The sequence below is a fragment of the Sorex fumeus genome, unplaced genomic scaffold (genome assembly GCF_029834395.1).
Source record: "Sorex fumeus unplaced genomic scaffold, SorFum_2.1 ptg000005l, whole genome shotgun sequence".
Classification (NCBI taxonomy): Eukaryota; Metazoa; Chordata; class Mammalia; order Eulipotyphla; family Soricidae; genus Sorex; species Sorex fumeus.
The window spans coordinates 765,499-793,136 of record NW_026606062.1 but is presented as its reverse complement, the minus strand read 5'-3'; the positions used below and the strand labels follow the sequence as shown (position 1 = coordinate 793,136).

At 41.4% G+C, this 27,638-nt stretch overlaps 2 non-coding genes across 2 annotated transcripts; both read left to right on the top strand.

Annotated features, from left to right (window-relative positions):
- The first annotated feature begins 3,849 nt into the window (after positions 1 to 3,849).
- Positions 3,850 to 3,956, top strand: LOC130031011 (U6 spliceosomal RNA). The gene has a single exon (XR_008793603.1). It is a non-coding gene; the product is annotated as a U6 spliceosomal RNA (small nuclear RNA).
- Positions 3,957 to 27,283: 23,327 nt separating this feature from the next.
- LOC130030904 (U6 spliceosomal RNA) lies at positions 27,284 to 27,390 on the top strand. The gene has a single exon (XR_008793569.1). It is a non-coding gene; the product is annotated as a U6 spliceosomal RNA (small nuclear RNA).
- Positions 27,391 to 27,638: the final 248 nt, after the last annotated feature.

The window sequence follows — 27,638 nt, the reverse complement described above, 5'->3', positions numbered from 1 at the left end:
AAGAAAGAAAGAAAGAAAGAAAGAAAGAAAGAAAGAAAGAGAAAGAAAGTGAAGCTGGCTTTAAAAAAAAAGTCCCAGTCAAAGTAGCCACAATTAAGAAAATTCCAAAACATTTTATATTCAAAGTGACAAAATCCAAAATATAGACATGATATTGGATACAGCAAGATTAAAAAAGGAACTTACACACAACAGAAAACCCCTAAGATGTACAGCAGATCTATCAAGTGAGAGTACGAGTCAGAAGAATATGGAAGCTTACAGTGCAAAAACTCAATGAAGTGAAAAAATCACCAAGAATACTCAACCCAGCTACATTATCGTTCAGATCTGAAGGAACTAGACAGAGCTTTATGGACAGGCAATAGGTTAGGGAATTCACAGCCTTGAAACCAGTTTTGCAAGAACCATTACAAGAGCTCCTTTAAAGGATAGGAGAAACTTTCCATCAAGTGACACTGAGAATGGCACTCACTAATGGTGCATACAGTTATTCTCTAATAGATGAAGAAAGGTTAAGAACACAGCGATAAATCATCACTAATTGACTCTCATTGATTTATTTTCTGATACTCAATTTGCCATTCCTTTAAGTTTTATTGGATCAAGTAATATGAGCTAAATTTTTTATATGCCTGTCAGGAGGGCTGACTGGGGGGGGAGGGGACATTGCTAGTGGAATGATGTTGGAATATTGTAATGCCTGAAACAACTCTATTATGAACAACTCTGTAAATCACAATAAATATTCCTGAAAAAAGGGTGGGGAGAAGCTCAGGGATAGCACCAAGAGTAAAATATAAGGTAGCACCGCACTGTAGCATCGTCCTCCCATTGTTCATCACTTTGCTCTAGCGGGCCCAGCAACGTCTTCATTGTGAGACTTGTTATTACTGTGTTTGGCATATCGAATACGCCATGGGGAGCTTGCCAGACTTTGCTGTGCAGGCGAGATACTCTTGGTAGCTTGCTGGGCTCTCCGAGAGGGGCGGAGGAATCGAAACTGGGCCAACCAGGTGGGCCGCATGCAAGGCAAATGCCCTACCTGCTATGCTATCGCTCCAGCTATTGTAGAGTCCCTTTTGTGTAAAAAACCAAAAGGTCACACATTTAAGCACAATGTTTTTAAAAGTATTAGGGTGAAGGACCTAGGAGTTCAAGTGGTAGAGCTCAAAATGTTGAGCATATGCATAGCATGCACCAAGGCCCTGAGTTCAATCCCCAGCACTGCATATGGGGCCCTTGAGCACCACAGGTATAAACCCCACGTATCAACATCGAAGAGCGGAAACACCAAGCCTGAACTGTCAGGGCAGTGGTCCCTCTCAGAAATGAAACAGTAAAAATGTCTGGAAGAACATCTAAGAAAAGAGATACTTCCAAAGAGTAGATTGGGGAGCTGAGGTTGCCTTTCACCTTTTAGGTTATTTCTCTCTAGGGACTGTTCAGATTTCATTCAAGCATTTCTTTTATCTTACTAAGTGTCAGACACTTTACAGAAAGAATCAGTCTCATTTTTTTTTTAAATTTTTATTTGTGAAACACCATGAGGTACAGTTGTAGACTTACAAATTTTTGTGCTTGGGTTTAGATTATACAATGATCAAATATCCACCCCTCCACCAGTGCCCATTTTCCACCACCATGGATCCCAGGATCCCTCCCACATCCATCCCCCCCCCCCCCATCCCACCCTGCCTCTGTGGCAGGGCATTCCCTTTTCTTCTCTCTCTCCTTTTGGGTGTTGTGGTCTGCAAAAGAGGCATTGAGTGGCAATCATGTTCAGTCCATAGTCTACTTTCAACATGCATCTCTCCTCCTGAGAGGATCCTCCAAACACCCTTTATTTGGTGCTCCCTTCTCTATCTGAGCTGCCCTTTCCCCTAGAATGCCTGGCTGACCTCTAAGACATGGAGTAGTCCTCCTGGTACTGATCTCGGCTATTCTTGGGTATTAATCTCCTATTTTGTTACTTTATGTACCCCAGAGAATCAGTCTCATTTTCTACATTTATTTGTGTGTATGTGTATGTGTGTGTGTGCATTTGCAATGTATATATCACAAGTAAAGGTGCTTTCAAATTTATTACAATTGAAGATCAGGAAGCGACCTCACACTGGTTGGGACTGGTTGGAAGCTGATGTTCCTTCCATTTAGGGAAATGTCTCTGAAGAAGGGAGCTAAGAAAGTCCCTGAGGACAGAGTCCAATTTGTAAGCACCTTAACTGAGAGAGAGAGAGAGGGCAGATTCATGGCAAACCTTAATGTGGACCCATGGGAAAGACTTGAGGACACTTAGAATGCAGCTTAGGTAAGCAGAAGACCCAGGAGGCAGCTTGGAAGAAAACCTGGAAAAAGGGAGATTCACAAAGACACCAGCAGAGAAACCCGGCAGATTCTACTTCTGTGCACTCAAAGCAAATATCAACTTGGCTGTTGTGGTCCCACAGGGGAGTAGGTCTGAGACACACGAACAAGCCCCAGACCTGGCTCAGAAACCATCTCTCTGTGGATGAACATTCCTGTGGAATCCCATCTGTATTTAATATTGTGTATCTGTTCAGTCCAAGGATATAAGAATGATCAGGAAGGTGTGATCACATAGGAGAAACAAAATGACAGCAAGGCAAAGCAATAGAAATATGAGGGGAAAAGTTTTTTAAAGATTCAACTAAATTCAATATAGCTTATACAAAGTATATTTTATTTTCTGCTCCTTTATATAATTATGATATCACATGGCTACATCTGTTTTCTATATTTTAATTAGTATATATATATATTAATTTACAACTCTTTACATTACGTACTGTGTATATCCTATTAGTGCTATTTCTTTAGAGAGCTTTTCCTGAATTCAGTGAAATTGAATCTCAAAAAAACACAGAAGATGCAATTTTCCAGCTCAGCTGTGGCCGCTCCTGATGCCAAACAGCAAGACTGGGGAAATAACTCTGACATCTTTTTAATATTTTTTACTAGAAACCTGATTGAGAAATCTGTCTACAGTAGTTTCTTTTCTTCTTGTTTCACATATTCTTTACTTTTTAATTTTGTGGCCACAACAGGTGGTGTTCAGGGTTTACGTCTGGCTCTGCACTCAGAGATCTCTCCTAGCTCAGGAGATCATATGTGGTGCTAGGGATCCAACCCAAATCAGTCACGTGCACAACAAACAAGCACCCTACCTGCTGTACTGTAGCTCCAGCCCCTGTTTCACATGCTCACTAATTAAACATGAGATTTTTCTTATAAAACTGCAGAAACTTTAGCCTTGTGTAGGACGTTTTCCTTGCCCACAGTCAACCAAATGATTTCTGGTACCTGATACAATACCCCAAGCACTACCAAGGAGTGATCCCTGAGTGCAGAGCCAGGAGTGATTCCTGAGGACCACCAGGTGTGACCCCTCCAAAAAACATTGCAGACAGAAATGGGAGACCTTAGGAAGTGGAAAAATATCCCATACTCATAGGTTGAAAAAAATATACATTGTCAAGATGACTATCCTACCTATTATATGGATTCAATGCAATCACCATTCAATTCAGATGACATTCTTTAAAAGGACTTCTAATAGTCAATAATAAAGCTTTTATAGAACCATAAAATGCTCTGAGTAGTCAAAGCCATATTGAGAAATAAGAAACTGAGAAGTATCTCATTACATCATTTGAAACTATACTTATAAAGCTATAGTGATCAAACCAGCATGTACAAGAGAGTAAAGTTAGCCTCTTCCACAAATGGTGCTGGAAAAACTGGATAACCATGTGTAAAATAATTAAATAAATTTGATCTATATCTCACATCTCACACAACGGGTAATTTCAAAGTGGGTCAAAACAAGTGCTCGCTTTGGCAGCACATATACTAAAATTGAAAGGATACAGAGAAGATTAGCACGGCCCCTGTGCAAGGATGACACGCAAATTCATGAAGCGTTCCATATTTTTCCCAAGCACAAAAATTTGTAAGTCTGCAACTGTACATCATGATGTTTCACTAATAAAAAATTTTTTAATTAATTAAAAAAGTGGATCAAAACATGATCCTTGAGATTTTTAAGATTAGATTGGAATCTACAAAGTCATTGAGAAAAATAAAGGCAGAATTCTTCAAGATTTAGACTTCAAAGGGTGTTTTCAAGTATGTGATTCCATTGGCAAAGACAACAAAACAAAAATAAACATATAGAACTATATAAAATTTAAGAGTTTCTGAATATCCAAACCACAGAGATAACAGCACTGAAATCAAGAGACCCAAACTTTAACAACCAAACTTGGAAAGGTGCCTTCAAGAGGACAGCCTGGTAGGGGGAGGGGGACAGGAGAGGAACCTAGGAACACTGGTGGAGGGAAGTTGACACTGGTGGTGGGATAACTGCTAAAATATTATATGTATAAAACTCAACTATGAATAACTTTGCTTTAACAAAAAAATTATAAAATTCTCTGTCTGGCAAAATAAATAGGAAAAATCTAAAAAACAGCCGACTACGTTTGAACTCAACACATCAAATAAAGCATTTATATCCAAGATATATAAAGTGCTTACAAAGACAACAAAATATCCAAAAATTCTAGAAAAAAATGGGAAAAGAAAATGAACAATTCCCTAAAGAAGACAGACGGAGGGCCAATAGGCATGCAAAAAACGATTAGCATCTCATTATCAGGGAAACCTAACTCAAGATCACAATCAGATATCTCATACCAGTGAGAGTGGCACAAATCAAAAAACCTGAAACATTCTATGTTGGCATGGATGTGATGAAAGAGAAACTCATATCCACTGCTGGTGGGAATGTTGCGTGCTTCAACTCCTGTGGAAAATAGTATGGAGGTTTCTTAGAAAAGTAAAAATAGAGCCGCCTTACATACCAGCAATTCCACTTCTTGGTATCTATCCCCAGGACACCAAATTCAAAGGGCACCATTATTTATTGCAGCAATTAGTGCACTAATTAGGATATGGAACCAACCTAGGTGTCCAATGACAGATGAGTGGATCATGAGGTGTGGTATTTATATATATATATATATATATATATATATGCAATATTATGCAGCCGCATATTATTTTTTTAAAATTTTTATTAGTGAGACACCATGAGGTACAGTTGTAGACTTACAAATTTTTGTGCTTGGGTTTCAATTATCAAATACCCATCCCTCTACCAGTGCCCATTTCCCACCACCACGGATCCCAGTATCCCTCCCACCCCCTATCCCCCCATCCCACCCTGCCTCTGTTCTCTCTCTCCTATTGGGTGCTGTGGTTTGCAAAAGAGGCAATGAGTGGCAACCATGTTTGGTCTATAGTCTACTTTCAACATGCATCTCCCATCCTGGGAGAGTCCTCCCAGCACCCTTTATTTGGTGCTTCCTTCTCTATCTGACCAAACATGAGCTCTATCTGAGCTCTCTTTTCCCCTCACATGTGTGGCTGGCCTCCAAGCCATGGAGCAAAATTCCTGGTACTAATCTCGGCCATTCTTGGGTGTTGGTCTCCTATTTTGTTACTTTATGTTCCCCAGATGAAGGCAATCTTTCTAATGCATATTATATTATTATGCATGTTATAATATTAAACTATAAAATCCAGATCCCGGACGAGAACAGTGCAGTCTCTGCCCCCGCGCTTCGGTGTTCCTTCCCGGAGTCCCTTGGAGGGGAGCGGGTTGAGCTTTCCTCCCCGCCCCGGCCAGGGCTACGGCAGCCGGAGACCTCCAGGACCAGCCACCACCATGCTGAGACCACTCTCCGCACACCTGAAGGTACTGGCAGAGGGACAAAGCCACGCGGGTTCCGGGGCCGAGACCTCCAAGCCTACTCGAATTGGAGTCGAGCATCTTCCACCCAGATCCTCCAAATTCCAGTAGGCGGGGGTCACACCCACCACCTAGCCCCCTGGCGCCGTGTAATCCCATCAGCGGCCAAGACTCAGAGACTATAAAATCCAGATCCCGGAACCGCGCGGCCGCATTTGCGGCCGCGCGACATCTTATTATCTCATTCCTACTGTGGACAAACTTGCAGGCTGTCGAATGTAGCTTGCCCACAGGGCAGAGTCTGGCAAACTCCCCGTGGCCTACCAAATATGCCAAATACCAGTAACAATGATGGGTCTCATTCTCCTAAAGAGCCCTGAATATAATCTCAGGGCTAGGATGAAAGAGACGTTACTGGGGCCTGCTCGAGGCAATCGACGATTAACAGGATGATGAAATGAAATGAAATGATAATATTATGCATATTATGGTATATTATGCAGTTTCTCTTTATGAGAAACGGTCTTGTTCCCAATGTTCCATTCACTCTCAATGGGACGAACATCTCCGAATGCAACAGTTATGTGTACCTAGGTCAAGAAGTCAACATGAGAAATGACCTGGCACCTGAATTGCGCAGGAGGAAGAGAGCGGCTTGGAATGCCTTCAAGAGCGTTGAAGAAATAGCTAAGAGAATGAAGAACCTCTGACTCTGGGCACATCTCTTCGATTCCACTGTTCTTCCTGCATTAACATAGACCTCAGAGACCTGGGCCCTATGAAAACAGGATGAGAACGCTATTCGGGTCTCCCAAGGAGGAATCAAAAAAGCTTTGCTTGGAGTATCTCGCTTCATTCAAATGAGAGAAAGAATCCAGAGTTCTGACCTCCGTCGATGGTCAAGAATCAGGGACGCTGTCTTGTTTGCCAAGGCATTGAAAATCAGATGGGCTGGACACGTAATGAGATTTGGAGATGACCACTGGACTAGAGACATTGCCGACTGGATTCCATGGGATGTCAAAAGACCGTGTGGCTGCCCACCTATGAGATGGTCAGACTTCTTCGTCAAGACCCTGAACAATTGGTTTGAGGCAGTTCCTGTTCCAAGAATGAGCAGACGCCATTGGGCTACATTAGCACGTGACAGGGATGAATGCAGATGTTACTGCCACCCACTCGAGCAAATCGGTGAGTAAGGGGATGTCAAATGATCAAGTGATGCAGCTGCAAGAAATGATGAAATCAAGCAATTTGTAGCAGCTTGGATGGAACTGGTGAGTACCATGTTAATTGAAGTCAGAAATAAGGAAGATGAACAGCCAATGAATTTATCTGTGGTATGTAGAATAACGGGATGAGGAAATGTAAGTTGTCAAAGAGGAGGAATACCTACCCTTGATCCTACAGTGTAGAAATTAGGACACATAAGGAAAACAATTGAGGAGGGACATAAGAGGAGACACACAGACTGTAACGGCATAGGAATCAGGGCCTCAGACACAACATCCATGTAGAGGAGCCATCTATCTATACACCAAACCCCAGAGCCAACAACACTGAAAGCAAGAGATCCAAACTACAATAACCAAACAGAAATGTGCCTGTCAAGGAGGGAGATTGGGAGGGATGAAAGTACCTGGGGACACTGGTGGAGGGAAGTTGGCGGCGCTAATGGCACATTGAATGCCTAAAACTAAATGATGAATAACCTTATAGGCCACAGCACCTTAATAAAAAAAAACTAATTAAAAAATATCACAGCTAGTGTTTACTCTTCCCTTCCATCTGGTGTCTATGAGCATTTAAGAATCATAACTAGGCAGCCCAGATAGAGAAGGGAGCACCAAATAAAGGGTGTTTGGAGGATCCTCCCAGGATGGGAGATGCATGTTGAAAGTAGGCTATGATTGCCGAATATGATTGCCACTCAATGCCTCTTTTGCAGACCACAATACCCCAAAGGAGAGAGAGAACAAAAGGGAATGCCCTGCCACAGAGGCAGGGTGGGATGGGGGGGATGGGGGTGGGAGAGATACTGGGATCCATGGTGATGGGAAATGGGCACTGATGGAGGGATGGGTATTTGATCATTGTATAATCGAAACCCAAGCACAAAAATTTGTAAGTCTACAACTGTACCTCATGGTGTTTCACTAATAAAAATTTTTTTAAAAAAAGAAGCATAACTAAACGTTTGCTTATGACTAAACAGATTTTCTAGACTGAACAGAAACTGATAAATAAGACACATCCTTCCAGCGGTGGCACAGAGTTACAGCCATAGCAGACAAAGCAAGCTCTCTTTCTCAGTTGAGTTGTCGATATCATCTTTTAAAAATCATCGGCCAGTTGGGAGGATCCTCCCAGGATGGGAGATGCATGCTGAGAGTAGACTTTAGATTGAACATGATTGCCATTCAAAGCCTCTTTTGCAAACCACAGCACCCAAAAGGGGAGAGAGAACAAGGGGGAATGCCCTGCCACAGAGGCGGGTGGGTTGGGGGGACAGGGGGTGGGAGGGATACTTGGATCAGTGGTGATGGAGAATGGGCACTGGTGGAGGGATGGGTACTCAATCATTGTATAACTGAAACCCACGCACAAAAATTTGTAAATCTACAACTGTATCTCATGGTGTTTCACTTAATAAAAATCTAAATTAAAAATTTTTTTAAAAAGATATTAAAAAAAATCATCGGCCAAACTGTTATTTTGTATAAGTTCCAGGACTGTGACTCAACTTGTCTTGACTCAACTCTATTACAAGTGATGAAGTATTTTTTATAAAATCTCAGAATTTGGGCTGTAGGGATAGCTCACTGGGCTATGTACATATAATGAATGTGGGAGGCCCAAGTTCTATCTCTAGAACCATATGGAATCCCAAGGAACACCAAAAAACAAACTCCGAGCATAGTATCAGATCCATCCTCCAAGAATCATTGGGTGTGACCCTACGGCCTCCCTCATCCAAATATCAGAATTTATAGGCATTGTTCCTTCTAGGAAGAAAATATAGAATGTTCTCAATTCATCTTATCCCTCATGAGGAAAACTAAAGGCCTGAAGCTATCTGGGAAGTATATATATATATATATATATATATATATATATATATATATATATATCACGATCACGATCATCCTGTTGTTCATCAATTGCCTCAAGCAAGCACCAGTAACGTCTCCTTCTTCCTAGCCCTGAGATTTTAAAAGAGCCGTTTCAATGCTCTTTCAGGATTAGGTGAATGAGACCCATCATTGTTATTGAGTACGACATGGGAAGTTTGCCAGACTCTGCCATGCGGGCAGGATACTTTTGGTAGCCTGCCAGGTTCTCCAAAGGAAAAATAAGATAATAAGATGTCGCGAGGCTGCGAATGTGGCCCGGGGGTTCTGGGAGTTCTCTTCTTAAACTTTGCAGCCCTTTCTCCCCACTCTGTGAGGTAGAATTTGCACGAAGAAGACGTGCAACATCAGTTAGGCAAAACCGCCAATTGAATATGATGTGGTCAATTTCATTGTGGAACCATCCACTGGGAGACTCCCATGTCCAATGTTTAGATTCAGCCTTTTGGAACTGCGAGTTACCATGGATGGTCTTGGTTGACATGATGAACTCAGACAGTCTGTCACACTGTTCGTTCCATTCTAGGCCATGAGTCCTGATGTGGAGTTCATCGGCTGATCTTCTTGGTCCTATCTTGGCATAATGTGTATATATATACACACACATATGTTGTTGTTGTTTGTTTGGGTATTTTTTTGGCATATCGCCAAAAACAGTAACAATGAGGGTCCTCATTCCCCTGACCCTGAAAGAGCCCCCAATACGCCATCGGGCTGCATTAGCACACAACCGGGATGGAGACATTACTGGTGCCCGCTCAAGCAGACTGATGAACAACAGAATGACAGTGATATATATACGTATATATACACATATATATTTCTAATGGAATCACCATGAGACACAGTTACAAAGTTTTCATGTTTTAGTTTCAGTCATACAATGATTGAACACCCATCCCTCTACCAGAGCACATTCTTCACTACCAATGTCACCAGTATACCCCTCCTTTCCAACCCTCCCCCTGCCTCTATGGCAGACAAAAATTGACCATTTTTAAGGAGGCATTTAAAAGCTAACTTTCAGCAAAAGAAATTAATTGTTAAAAGGAGATAGAGGGGGAAGGGAGAGAGAGAGAGAGAGAGAGAGAGAGAGTAGAAAAGTCCCTGCCACAGAGATAGGATGGGAAAAGGGGGCAAATGGGAAACTGAGGACTGTGGTGTATCTCATGGTGATTCAATTTAAAAGAAAAGAAAGAAATGAGTTGGAGATAACCTAATTTCAGAATCCTAGCTCTCAAACCAGGATGACTCACCATCTTCTTTCATGTCTTACCAAAGTTCTGCTTTCTCTGATGGTGGCTCTTCTCACTGTATTTAAAACCTTCTATGCAGTCCTGAGATAACATCAAGTGTGCTCTTCCTAATTAAATTTAATTAATAACATGGAAGTGGGTTTTTTTCTCTCTTTTTCCTCTGAGGTATTCACCATGTGTGCATGTAAGTATTCTTGCATGTAAGGACTCTTCTGGAGTTAAAAACCCATGAGGGACTGGAGTAATAGTAGAGCGGGTAGGGCATTTGCCTTGCACACGGCTGAACTGGGTTCAATCCCCAGCATCCCATATGGTTCCCCAAGAACTGCCAGGAGTAATTTCTGAGTGCAGAGCCAGGAGTAACCGCTGAGCATCACTGGGTGCGACTCAAGAAAAGCCAAAAACAAACAAACAAACAAACAAACAAAAAGCACACACACAAAAAAAAGGAAAGAAAGAAACCCATGAGAAGGATTAGGTGACCAGTATGTCGTGGAGGGAGGAGCAGTGTTGGGGTGCAGGAGGCACAAAGGTCAACACCCATGCCCCACCCCCACATACCTTTTTGACTGAAGAGAATTTTCACAGGACAGTTCAAAGAATTAAGCCAAAGCCAGTGAGGACCAAAGCAGGAAATCATAACAAATGGCATTATATCCAACTAGAAAGTTTGTATACAGCAAAAGAAAATACCACAAAAGCAATGAGACAGCGAAGCAGTTGTATGGAATTATTTATATATTATACATCAAACAAGGTTCCTTGCTCCAACAATGCACAAACATGTCAGCCAGGGGCCTGAACAATAGTACAGTGGGGAGGGCATTTGTCTTGCATGTGGCTGACCTGGGTTCAACCCCAGGCATTCCATATGGAACTCCAAGCACCAGCAGGAGTAATTCCTGAGTGGAGAGCCAGGAGTAACCCCTAAGTATCACTCGGCATGGCCCCAAACCAAAAACAAACAGAAAAACCCCAAGCCACCCAATTCAAAAATGGGCAAAAGAGCTACATACAGATGGCCTACAAATGCATGAAAATGTTCTCAACATTGCTTCTTAGGGAAATGCAAATTCAAACCACAATGGGTATCACTTCACACCTGTGAGAATGGTATATGTCAAAAACATTTTTTTTCTTACATAAAGCAAAACAAGCATTGGGGAGACCCGTGTGGAGAAAAGGGGACTCTGGTGCATCATCAGTGGGTCTGTAACTTAAAACATTCAAAATCCCATGTGACCCAGGAATTCCACTCCAAGGCACTTATCTGAAATTAATGTAAGCACAAATTTAAAATGATATATGTACCTTTAGGTTCAATTGAAACACTATTCACAATAACCAAAATGCGGGATTAATTCATTACCCCTCTAGTAATGACTTTTTAAATAAATTTCAAAATGTATATGCAATGGAATAATACTCTGCTGCTACAAAAAAGAAAACAGGCATGAAATCATGCTTTTTAAGCCAAAATGTACAATGGTGGAAGAATTTTAAAACACTGGTAAAGGGATAGAGATCAGTGTAGCGGCTCAGCAACTATAAAACAACCACAGTACTGGGGCCAGAAAAACAGAACAGCAGTCAAAGTACTTGCCTTGCATGCAGCTGACCCAGTTTCAATCCTCAGCACCCAAAATGGTCCCCCAAACCCTACCAAGAATGATCCCTGAGCATGAAACCAACAGTAAGCCCTGAGCATTGCTGGGTGTGACCCAAACTAAACAAAATGGTGTCAATTCTATTGTAAACAATTATTTCTCAATAAAAATGCAATTATAAAAATAAAATTAAATAATAAAATAGGCGCATTTGAAAAGAATTATGTTAAGTGAGTTAAGTAAGAAAATGGAAGCCGATTCTAACTGGTTTCATTTATTTGTGGGACCTATGTAATTTATGAAGGCAAGCTGGCAAAATCTAGCAAAATTATTTCCTAGACGGATTAAATATGGTGGTTACCAGAGTGAAAGGAGAGGGGTGCAGGCAGAGGAATAGAGGGGTCTTTGGGAGGGGTGCACTGGAACTTTGGTGGGGAACAATATTACAGATGGAGGTATAAAGTTTACCCCCTGAAATTCTATAATATTGTATACCAAGATGTCAGTTTAAAAAGTAACAGTACGCCAAAGCTTACAAAACAGGACCAAAGATGTGTGGAGCGATCTGGAACAAAAATTTGAATCTGAGATGCAAACTCAGCCATTTCCCACCTGACTGCCTCTGACTCCTGAGCCGTTGAGAGCATTTGAATGTGCAGTGCCCAAAGCACTTCCATCCCATGAGGTCCCTGGTGTTTACATATAAAACTCCACTGGGCAGGGAGTCTGGGGAGAGGGAAATTCTTAGCTTTTGTCAGAAAGCACTCTCTCTCTCTCTCTCTCTCTCTTCTCTCTCTCTCTCTCTCTCTCTCTCTCTCTCTCTCTCTCTCTCTCACACACACACACACACATACACATTCTCTGTGTGTGTTTGGGTCATGCCCAGCTATTAACGGTTTACTCCTGGCTCTGTGCTCAGGGAACACTTCTAAAGTTTCTCAGAGGACCATATGTAGCTATGCAGTGCCAGGGATCAAATCTGGGTCGGCCACATGCATGGCAAGCAACTTACCCACTGTACTACCTCTTTAGACCTAAAGCTCATTTCTCTTAAAGTCTCACTCGAACTAAAATGTTCATTTTATTTCCCCAGTAAGAAAGAGCAACCTCCAAAGGAAGCACCTTAACTTTCAGAGGGTATCCTGCCTGGATTTCCTGACTCTCCTACCTACTCTCCTTTCAGTTCTTCTAACATCACATGACCTGATTTTGTCATAATATCTCTAATCCCTCCCTAAACAATTTACCAGGGAAATTCTCCAATGGATCAGAGAGATAGCATAGTGAGTAAGGTACTTGCCTTGTGCACAGTAGACCCAGGCTTGATCCCCGGTACTACATACAGTTCCCTAGCAGTGCCAGGAGTGATCCCTGAGTGTACAATCAGTAGTAAACCCTGAGTAGTGCCAGATGTGCCGGGCTTTGCTGTGCGGACGGAATACTCTCCATAGCTCGCCAGACTCTCTAAGAAGAGTGGAGGAATCAAACTCAGGTCCACCGTGTGTAAGGCAAACACCATACCCACTATTAGAATAAATCTTAATTTTAGTTCTTTTATGGAGAAAAACCCAAATATTACAATACTACTAGTATAGGACTTAGATTTGTCACTCTTTTGGTCTGTTGAAATCTTTCGGAAGCCTGAAACAGAGGCTCCATAAAATATTTTATTATTAAAACAATGCTTAGTGGTAATCATATTTAACATCCATTATGTACTTTCTCCACTCTCATGAAGGTATCAGCAGAGGAACAAAGGCATGCGGGTCCCGGGGCTGAGATCTCCAAGCCTGCTCGGATCGGGGCTGAGCATCCTCCACCCAGATCCTCCATTTTCCAGTAGGCAGCGGTCACACCCACCAACTGACCCCCTGGCGCCATTTAATCCCATCAACGGCCAAGACCCAGAGACTATAAAACCCAGCTCTTGGAAGCGACATCTTATTATCTCATTCTTACTTTGGACAACATGGCAGGCTACCAAACGTAACCTGCCCACACAGCAGAGTCTGGCAAACTCCCCGTGGCATACCCAATATGCCAAATACCAGTAACAATGATGGGTCTCATTCTCCTAAGCCTGAAAGAGCCTTGAGTATGGCACTTTTTAGAATCTCAGGGCTAGGACGAAAGAGACGTTACTGGTGCCTGCTCGAGGCAATTGACGAACAACAGGATGATCGTGATCGTGAGTGACAGATGTCGCCCCCAAAATAAAATTCCTAGTGCCAGGCCTGGGGTTGATGTAGTTCAGAAGTGTGCAGACCTTGCAGAAGTAAGGCTCTAGTTTAATCCCCAGCAAAAACATATTCTACAATGCGAGGCATGAATTCTCATTGCCAAACAAACAAATGAAGTTAAAGTATATACTTTATATGTTTTGCTTTTTGGGTCACACACAGCGATGCACAGGGGTTACTCCTGGCTCTGCACTCAGGAATTACTCCTGGTGCTACTCGGGATGCTGGGAATCGAACCCCAGTCAGCTGCATGCAAGGAAGACGCCCTACCCACTGGGCTACCGCTCCAGCTCCAAGATATATATTTTATTGTAGGGACTTGGCCTGGTGGTACATAGTGGGCCATGCAGTGTCAGGAATCCAATCCAGTGCCTTGCACATACAAGCAAGGCATGTGTTCTATCATTTGAGTCACATCCCCTGCTGCAGGGCTCAATATTTTACAATGAAAAAACTAAGACTTTGAACATAGACTGGAATTCCTGTGTGCCACTGGCTGTGGATTCTAACCAAGGCCTCCTAACCACATTTCCTCATCTTCCATCCTCTACCAATGTCTAGCATCTTCTGATGAGAGGGAAAGGGCTAGGTTCTAACTCAGGCATGAGTGTGAAACACTCAGAAGAAGGCAGGAGAGAGAGAAGAAAAGGAGTTTTCTTCCAGGTTTCAGTCAGCCTACCTACTCTCTTCTTTACCTCCTCAAGAAGACCCAAACACACTCACCAAGACAGACTCATCTCCTTCACACTTGTCCTGGAAGTGTAGGATAAAAATTCAGTCTTTCCACGAACATAACTGACTTTATTTCTTGCAAATTAATATCCTATTCTGAATCAGGCCTAGAAAGCATTCACCCTAACTTGCCCAGATCACATGCATCATGTAAACATAACCTTGGCTAATACAAGATACATCCCCATTCCCAAGAAGGAAGTCAAGAAAGGGAAAAGAGAAGGTTGGGAAGAGATTCTGTGTCTCTTTTCATGATGTAATATGAGACATATTTTGATGAAATGCTGGTGCTTTTTGAATACTATGTCTTTAGGACTCTACATAGAAGGAGAAAAGAGATGCTGAGGAAAAAGACCACAGATTGGGGAGTCTTGGGGGTTCCAAGACTGTCTGCAGATGGCCATTGGCTGTCTCTATGTCTTTCAAGAGGCTGCCTTCTTTCAGAGTCAGGGCCATCAGAGAGAAGCTCGCTCGATGACCCACAAAATCATGTGCATGCTAATAATGACAGAGGCTTGTTCAATAAATGAATGAGAAAAATAAATAAGGTATATGTGTATTCTTCCATTTCTATTGTATTCAGGACAGAAATCCATTCAAAGCTAATTGCTAAGCAAATTAACAGACTAGCTGAATTGCCCAAAATTGTTATTTAGCATGGGTAATATTATGCAATGTGTTAAATACAAACTATCATTGACCCTAGAGGAACTTTTATTTAAGAGGGAGAAATTATGCCTTAGAGCATTCATTTTTTAAGCTCTCTGCCATCTGTTTGGGTGAAAGACTATATAAAGGCCAGTAATCACCATCATCACTAATTATCTGTCTAAAAATCCTTTTCAGTTAACCATTAGCATCAAATTCGAAGCAAGAAGCAGGCTTATTAAATCCCAGAGTAGAGGTTTTGTTCCACATGTAGTTTACAAAATACTCTTGATATTCTATTGTGGCCTCTCAGTCTAGAAATATAGGCTTTATGCCAGATGTAATCCTGGGCATGGAACTACCTATCCAGTTCTCAGCCAAGGGGCCCATTTAATCTGGACTCCCAGTAAGACCTAATTGGACACCCAGTTACTAGGGAACCTCTTTGATATAATTCAGTCCATTGCTGAAACATGATATATACATGCATGTATGTATATTATTCACTGCTGCTATTGTTTGTAGCTGTAGTAGATCAGCTCTTAACTTTTTGGCTTGAGAGTTACGCTGTCTCCAGTGATTATCAAACTATTTCTAAAGAGTTGAGATAACAGATAATCTACCTTTTCCACTATCTTACTGAGCAAACTTGTCTTTCAGTTGCCATATCTTTAAATGGTTTTATTCCATGACTTGATTTTCCTTTAAATGCACTATAAACTCTAATTAACCCTTAACCTGATTTTAGAGCCTGGGGGTTCTTCTGAAACCAAGATATATGTTCTAGAATAGCACAACCACTTCCATCAATGATGTGTTCTCAAAGATTATCAACTTTCTAGAAAATCTAAATATCTCAACCTACCAATGAGCCTGAAAATTTAATACGAACCTATATTTCGAGGCCTACTACTTAATTTTCCCCACCATAAGACTTCAACTACAATAAATCCACACTACATAATAAAGCCTGAATCTCAGAGTTGAATTAATATAGAATATTTACTGACTAAGCATAAAGTGCTTGGCCAGACCAATAGTACAGCGGGTAGGATGCTTGACTTGTACACAGCCAACCTAGGTTCAATCGCCCAAACCTCATGTAGTTTCCCCCCAACCTTCCCAACCCACACCCCATCTCGAGCTTGCCAGGATTGATGTCTGGATGCAGAGCCAAGAGTAAACCCTGAGCACTGCTAAGTGTGGCCCCACAACTAACCAAACCATAAAATGCCTCTGTTCAGTACCCTTGTTGATGCCTTCCTCTGCCAGCAGTTAATTTCTTCCCCACTCTACTCACAGTTTACAGCTGTTGCTCGCAGAGATATTTCTGGAGGAATGTCCTGCCACACTCCCTTTACTGGTAACTGGAGCGACCCATCCCACTCCACAAGGACTACTAAAGAAATAGGTATCCTGGCTTCACTTTTTTGCTGTGTGTCCCCATGACAACTCTCAAGTGAATAAATCACGATGGGTACGGATCTGACCTAAACAACACCCATCAATTATTTCTCCTGAAATTCTGGAATTAACTCACTGAGTTCATTCAACATAGAAGACTCTGAGAAAAGCTCACGGGAGTCTACTCTTGAGTGAGGAATATGTTAATCCCAAGCCAGATAAAGTTAGGATAGACGCGAGACCAAGAATAAGCAAAGAAAATTGCTTACTTATTTGGTGTGCCAAACAGAGGAGAGTATGCCTGCGAAATTAAGCACAGAAGAATTATGTAGCCACTGAAAGAAAAAAGCAGTGATGGTCCTTGGCAGCTTCCCAATTTGCAGCTACACTCCCAGCTGTATCTCATTTATGTGAGAGTGCTACAACCTAAAAATAAAACTCCCTTTCCATTGGAATTAATCTGAGTGGTTTTCCGTCCCGTACAACCATTGAGTTTTGCCCTTAAAAAATTACTCTGCTCACAAGACAGGTCTCCCATGACACTTTGGCTGGATCATTCCAGTTAGAGCAATTCTTGCCTTTCTCTGCTACCTTGGCATGGCCTGTCTGCTTTAGTCTCCCTTCTAGCAATTAAACTCCTGTGCTAAGCCCTAGAAGAGACCATGGTCTTTATTGGGGGGAGTGGTTGGTTTGTTTAGTAGGTCACATCCTCCAGCATGGTGTGGTTCCTCTTGAAGGTGTCAAGGGACCTGTCTGCCTGGGATCAAGCCCAGATCATCCTCATGCCAAACATGCGTTCCAGTTTTTTGAATCACCTTTGTTTTAGCCTGTTTTATGATCAAGTCACCTAGAGCTGTTCTGAAGGAAGTTAAAGATACTTTAGCTGGTTTGTGGGATCAAGTTCCTGTCTTTGGGCTTGCTCTTAGTACTTGGTATATGAGATTTCCGCTTCATTGATATTCCCTTGATCTATAGCCACTGGGTTCTTGACATTCCAGCCCCAACTGCCTAATTTTAACAACCGTTTGGTATTAGAGCAGCAGTTCTCAATTGGAGGTGCACATCTGCAGTTTCTGTTATTACTCCCTGGATGGGACGGGAGCTGGCAGCATCTCCTGAGGAGTGCTTGTCAAAAATGACAATCAAGCTGCAGTTAAGAAAGTCTTGGAGGGGCTGGAGTGATAGTACTGTTGGTAGGGCGTAATACAGCCGACCCGGGTTCGATTCCCAGCATCCCATATGGGTCCCCGAGCACCTCCAGAAATAATTCCCAAGTGCACGAGCCAGGAGTAACCCCTGAGCATTTTCAGGTGTGACCCAAAAAGATAAAAAAAAGTCTTGGAGTAGTGGGCAAATGACCCCAAGAAACTTACCCCATAACGTTTCTTAAGTTTCCTTCTTAAAAGTACAGACATATTTTCTTGAAGGTGTTTTATAGTACCTGACATCATAGCCCTTATTACTTGTTCATAATGTTTGTACAACTTTTTTTAAAATTTATTTTGAATACCCATCCCTCCACCAGTGACCATTTCCCACCACCACGGATCCCAGTATCTCTCCCACCTCCCCATCCCCCTCATCCCTCCCTGCCTCTGTGGCAGGGCATTCCCTTTTGTTCTCTCTCTCCTATTGGGTGTTGTGGTTTGTAAAAGAGTTAAGCCTGATTTTCAGGGAGAAACGTTGGATGATTTACTTTCCATTGATCACTTTGTATATAAGGAGATATTGCGCAGCTGCTTATGCAGCCACGCGGTTTGGAATAAAAGTTCTGGTTTCCGCATGCCCGAGCTATGCTTGTAGAGGTTCATGGTCACCGGGGTTCTATCTGGAGGAGGCGGGATGTGGCATCTACCCCATCTGGGACTTCCCGGTGATCTCGGCTCTGTTTGGGACCTGGAGCATTCTCCGGGAGCTATGGAGCCTCCCAGCGGCCTTTCTTCTCTGTTGCTGTGTGCTGTAAAGATGGCGCTGGGGGGGCGGGTTGTGGGCGTGACTTCTGGAATCAGAGGTTACCTGGGAACTGGTGCAGTCCCGGCAGTTTGGAGTAAAAGTCCTGGTTCCCACATGCCCGAGCTATGCTTGTAGAGGCTCATTGTACAACTTTTTAAAAAGCATGGTAAATAATTATGTCTAGTCTATTTCTTTCTTTTCATTTTATTTATTTATTTATTGGCACACTCACAGTGCTTGGGGTTTATTCCTGGCTCTAAGCTCAGAGACCACCCCTCATGATGGGTGTCAGGGATTGAACCTAGGTTAGCTGGATGAAAGGCGAACAACTTATCCTCTGTCCTGTCTCTCTGATCCCTATTTTTTTCTTATTCTACTATACTCTGGGGTTGGAAGAATTCTTAGAAGTGTGGATTCCATGCCTATCCCTTAAATTTCTCAAAAGAGTAAAATCAATTAAAATAATATTTCTAGTAAAAATTATTCATGATTTAGGATACACACAACAAGATTTGCACCTTAAGTGTTCCATTCTATTAATTAAATACAGTCATATTGTTGTACAGCCATTACCATCATTCATCTTCAGCACTCTTTTCATCTTGCAAGATTAAAACTCAAACTCATTAAATAATAGCTCCTTATTCCCTCCTACACAATCTCTGGCAATCAACGTTCTATCTTCTACCTCTATGGATTAGACCTATTTATATAAATGGAATCATATAGCGTCTGAATTTTTGTAGCTAACTTCTTAACTTCATATAACATCTCAAGAATTAGCCCTATTGAGGCATTCATCAGAATATCTTTTTTAAGGCTAAATAATACTCTATTACATGTATAAACCACATTATCCTTAGCCATTCATTCATCAGAGAATACAGGTTTTTTTTTTTTTACATTTTAGCTGTGAATTATAAACAGTGCTGCTATAAACATCTGTCACTGGAGTGATAGCACGGCGGTAGGGCATTTGCATGCTGAGCCAGGTTTGATTTCTCTGCCCCTCTCAGAGAGCTATAAGCATGGTTGTATAAATACCTCTTTCCAACTCTGTTTCAATTGTTTGGGGTATGTGCACAGAAATGGAATTTATGGATCGTTGACGGTCTATTTTTAATTCTTAAATAATTGTCATCTGTTACCACGGAGAGCCCGGCAAGCTACCGAGAGTATTCGATATGCCAGACACAGTAACAACAAAGTCTCCAATGGAGACGTTACTGGGCCCGCTCGAACAAATCGATGATCAAAGGGAGGGCCTGTTACCACAGTCATGTGTCTTTTTACTTTTTACCAACAACACACAACTATTCCAGTATTTTCTCAGCATCACCAATACTTGCTACTTTCTGTTTTTATTTTTAATTCATTAAAAAAAATAATAGCCACGGAGGTATTGTGTTGCCAGCAGGTCAGTCTGTACTTGTGAGGCGAGTGCATCAGCAGCCTGATGGCGCCGTAAGAGTTTCAGATACCCCAAAATTGCTGCTATGCCTTTGGCCAGAGCCCAAAAACTTGGGGCAAAGTTTAGCAAGAAAGTAAATGGCCAAAAGTCAGATATGTGGGAGACACACCCACAAACCACCTCCAGCTCAGCTATATAATTGGAGACATTGCCTCTCTGGTTCCTGATCGAACTGCTTAACAGCCATGATTCCAGAGACTCAGAAACGAATCTCAAAACCCAGCAGCTTTTGGCAGAAATACGTCCAGACCCCGCAGTAGGTTACTGTCACCGGACCACCCCAGGGGGAAAGGGTGCTGTCCCTCCATCTGCTCCCCCTTGGCCGCTCAGTGACCACCATCTGCCAGAGACCATTGGACAGTCAGGTTTGGGCCTGCAGTGACGAGACACGTGGGGCCTTACCAGATGGGGCTAAAGCCGGCCCTTTCCTCCCCATCCCAACGAGACCCTGAGTTGCCTCTCTAGCTCCTGATCAAGCTGCATAATGGCCATGATCCCAGAGACTTAGAAACAAATCTAAGAACCCAGTGGCTTTTGGCAGAAATGCGTCCAGACCTGCAGTAGGTTACTGTCACCAGGCCATCCCAGGGGAGAAAGGGTGCTGTCCCTCCTCCTGCTCCCCCTAGGCAGCTCGGTGGCTGCCATCCTCTAGAGGCCATTGGACAATCAGGTTTGGACCCTCAGTGATGAGACATGTGGGACCTCACGGGATGGGGGTGGAGCCTGCCCTTTCCTCCTCACCCCTACAAGACCCCAAGTCGTAGCACAGGAACAGCCCTCTAGCTCCTGATCAAGCTGCTTAACGGCCATGATCCCAGAGACTCAGGAACAAATCTCAGAACCCAGCAGGTTTTGGCAGAAATTCCTCCAGATTTAATTGTTAAAATTTCGGAATTTCAAAATCGCATGGCTGCTAATGCAGCCATGCAACATCATATGTTATTCATAACCAGCAATAGAAAACAAATTGTCTACTGTTGCTTTTTCAGTAGATCTGAGTGTTGGGTAAAATCCCAAATAATAATGATGGGTCTGGTGTCAAAATATTGAATGTAATCAAAGTAGAGAGAGGGTATTGTGGAAATCATCTGCCCTACAGATAGGGGGAGGGTGTAGGGTGGGGGTATACTGGGGTTTTTGGTGGTGGAGAATGGGCACTGGTGAAGGTAAGAGTGTTTCATTGTATGACTGAGACTTAAACTCAAAAGCTTTGTAACTACTCTCACGGTGATTCAATAAATAAAACTATTAAAAAAAAGTAATAGCCATCTGACAGGGTGTGAGTTATACAAGTACCACAGCATAGATGTAGACTATAAGTATCACACTGTAGTTTTGATTTTCATTTACCTAATAATTAGCGACTTTTAACATATTTAACATACTTATCGGTAACTTGTATATCTCCTTTGAAGATGTACCTGATATGCCTCTTCAAATCCTTCACCCATTTTTTAATTGGTTTGATTGGTTGGTTAGATTTTTAATCTCAGGAGCTCTGCATGTTTTGTATACTAATCCCTTATCAAGTATATGATTGAAAATATTTTCCTAATATACCTATTGCTCTTTTACTCCTCTGGTAGCATCTTTTGGTGCACGAAGCATTGTATTTTCATGATTTCTAATTTGTCTATTTTTACTTTCATTTCCTGTACCCTTAATGTCATATCTAAGAAGTCATTGCCAAATCCAATGCCAAAGTCATGAAAGTTTTTTCCTCCATTTTATTCTAGGAGTTTTATCATATATTCATTTTCTCCCGTCCATTTCATTTTAGAAATTTATGTTGCCATATAAAGTCTGCAGTCGACATATGTTCTGGGTAAAATGCACATAGAAGTATTACTCATCTCCAAAATCAAAAGATAATTGGCTCTTGTTGCCCATGCTTGTGTGCACATGTGTGAAATCAGGTGTTTGTTGACATATGTTAGGATACCACTTGTCACAGAAAATAGAGAAACCTTATAACTGTATGTATATATAATTTCCTCTTCTGGGTACAGGAAAGGATACATACCTATATCTCAGTTCAGAAGACAAACGTGGGTGTATCAGAGATAGGTATGTTAACGAGTACATACCCAAATCCCAAATCTACATGAAGTTTATTTCTTGTTGCTGTAATATCAAAAGCAATATTTCTAGTGAATAATCTCAATTATTATTATTATACTCAAACCCAATCCGGGCTGGGTCACTGTCAATGTTCCCCAACTTTCACACTTAATAGTCTGTTTTTCGTTCTGAGGTCTTTAATAAGAACTCTGGTGAATAGGTGACAAATTTATTGTGAGGGTAAACTATTTAACTAATGTCATCACTGGAGAAAACTCATTTATCTTTCTGGGACTTGTAACAGTGCCCAGAACTAGTCAATCTCACTGACATGTCTTAAATTTCCAACAGCGTACCTTGGACTTAATAGGTATCCTGTAACATCAGACTAGGCCCACAGAACCAGACTTGTAAAATCATATGCAGAATTACATGACTGTACAAAGTTTATAATTGGGAGAGATGCCCATAAGTATAGTTTCTCTGTTGAGATGATACTTTTCTTTTCATCATTATTATAAAATAATACACAAATTGTATGCTATTTTCCAAAGTATAAGAAATGTCTTTCATTTAGTACACACATATGTATATATATAATCAATGAATTATCATTAAAATAATAGTGTAAACATTGGTAATTTTGTTTGTTTTTAGGCCATGCCCACTGTTTTCAAGGATTACTGATTACTCCTGGTTCTGTGCTCAAGGATCACTCTTGGAAGTGCTCAGGAGACCATATGTGGTGCCAGGGATTGAACCCAGGTTGGCAATGTATTAGATAAGCATCTTACTCATTTATCTCCCTGGATCTCCAAATTGGTACTTTGGATGTAGATTGAACAAAATATATTATTATTATTGTTATTATTAAAGGTAAAAGGTAAAGGTAAAGGCCCTCCCGTTGATCGTCGATTTGCTCGAGCGGGCCCAGTAACGTCTCCATTGGAGACTTTGTTGTTACTGTGTCTGGCATATCGAATACTCTCAGTAGCTTGCCGGGCTCTCCGAGAGGGGCGGAGGAATCGAACTCGGGTCGGCCATGTTGGCCGCTTGTAAGGCGAACGCCCTACCCACTGTGCTATCGCTCCAGGATTTTATATTGTTATTATTAATTTATTAATTGTTATTATTAATTTATACATTTCTACTTTTTATCATGACACATATTTTTACAAAAAATTAAATATATGTGATTCATATATATATACATATATATAAAACCTAAAACAATCGCCTTATGTTTTTATATTTTCAGGAAGAATTGATATACCATATATTCTAACTATGATAAAGATTGCAATTAGTGGAAATTGATTTTTTAGATTATTGATATTTTTCCCAGAAAAAAAATAATGGGGCCCATAATAAATAAATAAAATGCTGGGTAGAAACTTCCATGGGAAGATAGGATTTAATTGGGGGTCAAGGTAACAGCAACAGCACTTCCATGGGCCCTCTGAGTTTTGGCAGGTATAGTTCTGGGGGTCCTAAGCACACCAGGTATGAGCCTGCTGGTCCTCAACACTGTCACTCTAGAACAACTCTGCCTGGGTGAGCTTACACACTGAATTCTCTGGTCTGCTTAGCCAAGTATTACTAGAAGTTCCCTCCTCCCAAGTCCCTTGAGGCCTGCTTGGGAAGGTCCCCCACAAAGAAAAGACAGGATTTGATTAGCTTCAAAACCTTCCTAGAAAGATGAGATTTCGTGAGACCACAGAGATACTACAGGGGTTAAGAAACTTGCCTTGCAGGCGACCAACCCCAGTTGCCCCCTCAGCACAGAGCCAATAGTAAGCCATCAGCACATGCTGTGTGACCCAACTTCCAACTTCCTCCAAAACAAGATGAGACTCTCTGGGGCTTTTCCTAAGACTATTAGGTATCCAGGATATAGCTTAGACCCCTGAGGATCTGGGCAGATAAAGACATAGGAGATGGCATCAAAAGAGGGGTCAGTGTTGTCAAAGCAACTCTTGCCTGTTTTCTCTTGCTGGTGGCATTTGAACTTTACCATGACATCTCTCACGAGTCCATTTTTACAGCCCTGCTTTGAAACAGTAGTTTCCAAGGTCACTAGGTATCTTCTAAGTCTCTGCTGACCCTCTGGACTCTTCGCAGTAAGTGGATGACTTTACAGAAATTCACGATGATCACCACCTTCGTGGATTGCCTCGAGCAGGTCCCAGTAACGTCTCCTTCGTCCTAGCCCTCTGCCATGTGGGCAGGTTACATTCAGTAGCCTGCCGGTTTGTCCAATTTACAGAAATTACTATCCAGAAATGCCCTCCCACCCCAGGATCCTCTGAGCACAGCTTGAGAGCCCACCACTCACTCCCCAAAAAGGGGAAAAGATAGAATTTCATTAGCTTCAGAGTCTTTTCATTTCCTGTGACAATTTCAAAATGCTAGACCAGGCTGATGGTGAGCTGAGAATCGAGGAGGTCCGCTATCTTTCTCCCGAAACCTGCTCTAAATCCACTGGGCATGAGTCAGCTGAGAGAGCTACACTCTGCCAGGACACTGACTTGCATCCTCCTGAAATGCTGCCCCCCCACCCCCCCACCCCCACCCCGTTGCCTACCCTTTTCCTCAGGGTGTTCTGTTGCCTTTCTCTGCCAGCTGGACTCCCCTCTCCTCCTGGAATTTAAACACCAAAGAGGGTATTGGCTAGGGTCTGTGATGAAGTTAAGACTAACAGGATGGAGATCTTTCCAACTTGTGTGTATCCTTGAGGTCTATACATAAATCGAGACTGCGTCATCGATCTTGTTGTTTAGAGACATTCAGGTTAATGTTATTTCAAGGTTTCCTTGAAGTTAAGCATACATCTTAGAGTCCATCCACAACATTTGCCTAAAACTAGTTTAATAGCATCCCAATGAGGAACCCCTTCTGCCTTACTGTCTTGTTTTTTCTTAGTCTCAGAGCAAAACACTGACAGAAACATTAAATGAATAAATGAATGAATGAATGAATGAATGGACTTCCCCTCTTGGTATTGGGATGTCTGTATACTTCTCTCTAGTCCCCATAAGGTTGGTTTCACTTTATTCTGTATCTAGGTGACATCTTCATCAGGGAGCTATTAACTCAAATTACTTGCCAATAAGCAATTGGCCAAGAACACCTAGAAATTTCTGTTGCAAAGGACAAGTCATTTCCCTAAGGCACCAACTTCTTTTGTCTACTGGCTATATAAAAAGAAATAATAAATGCTACAGAAGATAAATCGCATAGAATTCTGTCATGTAAACAAATCACTCGCACATGATTCTTTATGTTGTTTTATTCTTAGGGCAATTTAAAAGTTGGACCTGACATTGCAATTTGTTTTGTAAATAAAAGAGGACTTAAAGCCCAGAAAGTTGCCTGAAAGAATGTATTAGTGATGAGAGTAAAGGGGAAGAGGACACTTATGATGTGCTGCTCACTTTAATTGTGAAATTTAGATGTGGAATTCTACAGACTCTTAGAGCTACTAACATCTAATTGCTACTATTGTAACCAAAGCTCATTTTAAATCTCATTTTTACTTAACTCTCTGATCTCTGCAAAGCCCTCCCTGTGCTCACCAACCTAGGTCAGAGTTTCCTAGTGCTTGTTCTCATGATGTCTGGTAGATTTCTTACACAGAGCTGACCACAGTTGTCTTTTGTGGCCTTTGGAAGAATGGGCCGGGAGGGGAGGGGGGTGACTTGTATGATTATTATCTTACTTTCTTGGACAGAAAGCCCAGAAAGCCTGTCATTTTAACATGATATTTCTGGAATTCAGCACATAGTAGCATTCAGTAAATATCATTGAGTAAAAGAAACGAATAAATGCTATGTTTTAATGGCTTTTGAAGTCCTAGAAAGCAGTCAAAGGATAAGAATAAAATTTATTTTCAGAAAATTAGGATTAGTGCTTGTTTCAAACTCATCAGAAGAAATTAAAAATTTCAACAAGATATAGGAGAGAAATAAAACTCAATTAGTATTGCATTATTTAAATGATACCTGATATGCAATAATAAGCTATTTAAAATACTTAACATCCATAAATCTGTAACACTATTTGAACTAACATTTTTACTCTTGATTTATTTCGTGATAGTTTTGAATAATATTAAATGTATTAAGCCTAGCTTAAATGCTTAATCTCTTTAATTTTTCCTCACTGGGGGCTGGAGTGATAGCACAGCGGGTAGGGCGTTTGCCTTGCACGGGGCTGACCCGGGTTCTATTCCCAGCATCCCATATGGTCCCTTGAGCACTGCCAGGAGTAATTCCTGAGTGCAGAGCCAGAAGTAACTCCTGTGGATCACCAGGTGTGACCCAAAAAGCAAATAATAATAATAATAATAATAATAATAATAATAAATTTTCCTCACAGTTTTAGACTCAGTTTTCTATAGATAGGACAAAAAATATTTGATTATGGGCCAGAGAGATAGTACAATGAGTAGGGCACTAACCTTGGACACACCAACTAGGTTTAATCACCAGCACCAGATGTGGTCCCCAAGCATTGCCAGGAGTAATCCCAGAGTTCAGAGTCAAGAGAAAGCCCTGAGCACAACTGAGAGTGACCCCAAAATGAAACAAATAATTGTGCTGAAGAAAAGGCTCAGTAAGGTAACACATGCTTTGGCTGCTGAAAGTCAAGGTGTGATTCCTGACACCATACGGGTCCCTGAGCATAACTATGAATGAAATCAGAGAACCAGGAATAGTTCTTGAACAGCTCTGAGTGTGCACCCCAAATAAAATAAATAAAAATACAAAAACACACTTGATTATACATAGCAGTAAATTTTATTGTTTTTAGTGTTGAGCAATAAAGAAAATTACTGGAAAATTCAAGAGAAAAATTATGATAGCAAAAATTTTTTAATAAAATTTAAAAATTCTCATCACATGTATGGATTGAATTTATAGCAAATGTTATCCTATTTCTATCTGGGAAAGCTTTATAGACCTTCAGGATATCAAAAATTTTTCATTTAAATTGACTAGTGGAGTGCTTGCTTCGGCAGCACATATACTAAAATTGGAATGATACAGAGAAGATTAGCATGGCCTCTGCACAAGGATGACACGCAAATTCGTGCAGCGTTCCATATTTTTAAATTTGTAAGTCTACAACTGTACCTCATGGTGTTTCACTAATAAAAATTAAAAAAAAAATAAATTGACTAGTGGAAAAAAAGGAAAGTTTATAGAGTTTTACATCTCTCTTTGGTACAAAAAAGAATAAGTGCCATTTAGTAGCTTTCAAATAAAAGATATTTAAATGGGGGAGGGAACAGTAGCTAAAAATAAAATAGCATTAAAATTGCAAATTTTTAGGGAGTGCCTTGCCACAGAGACAGGGT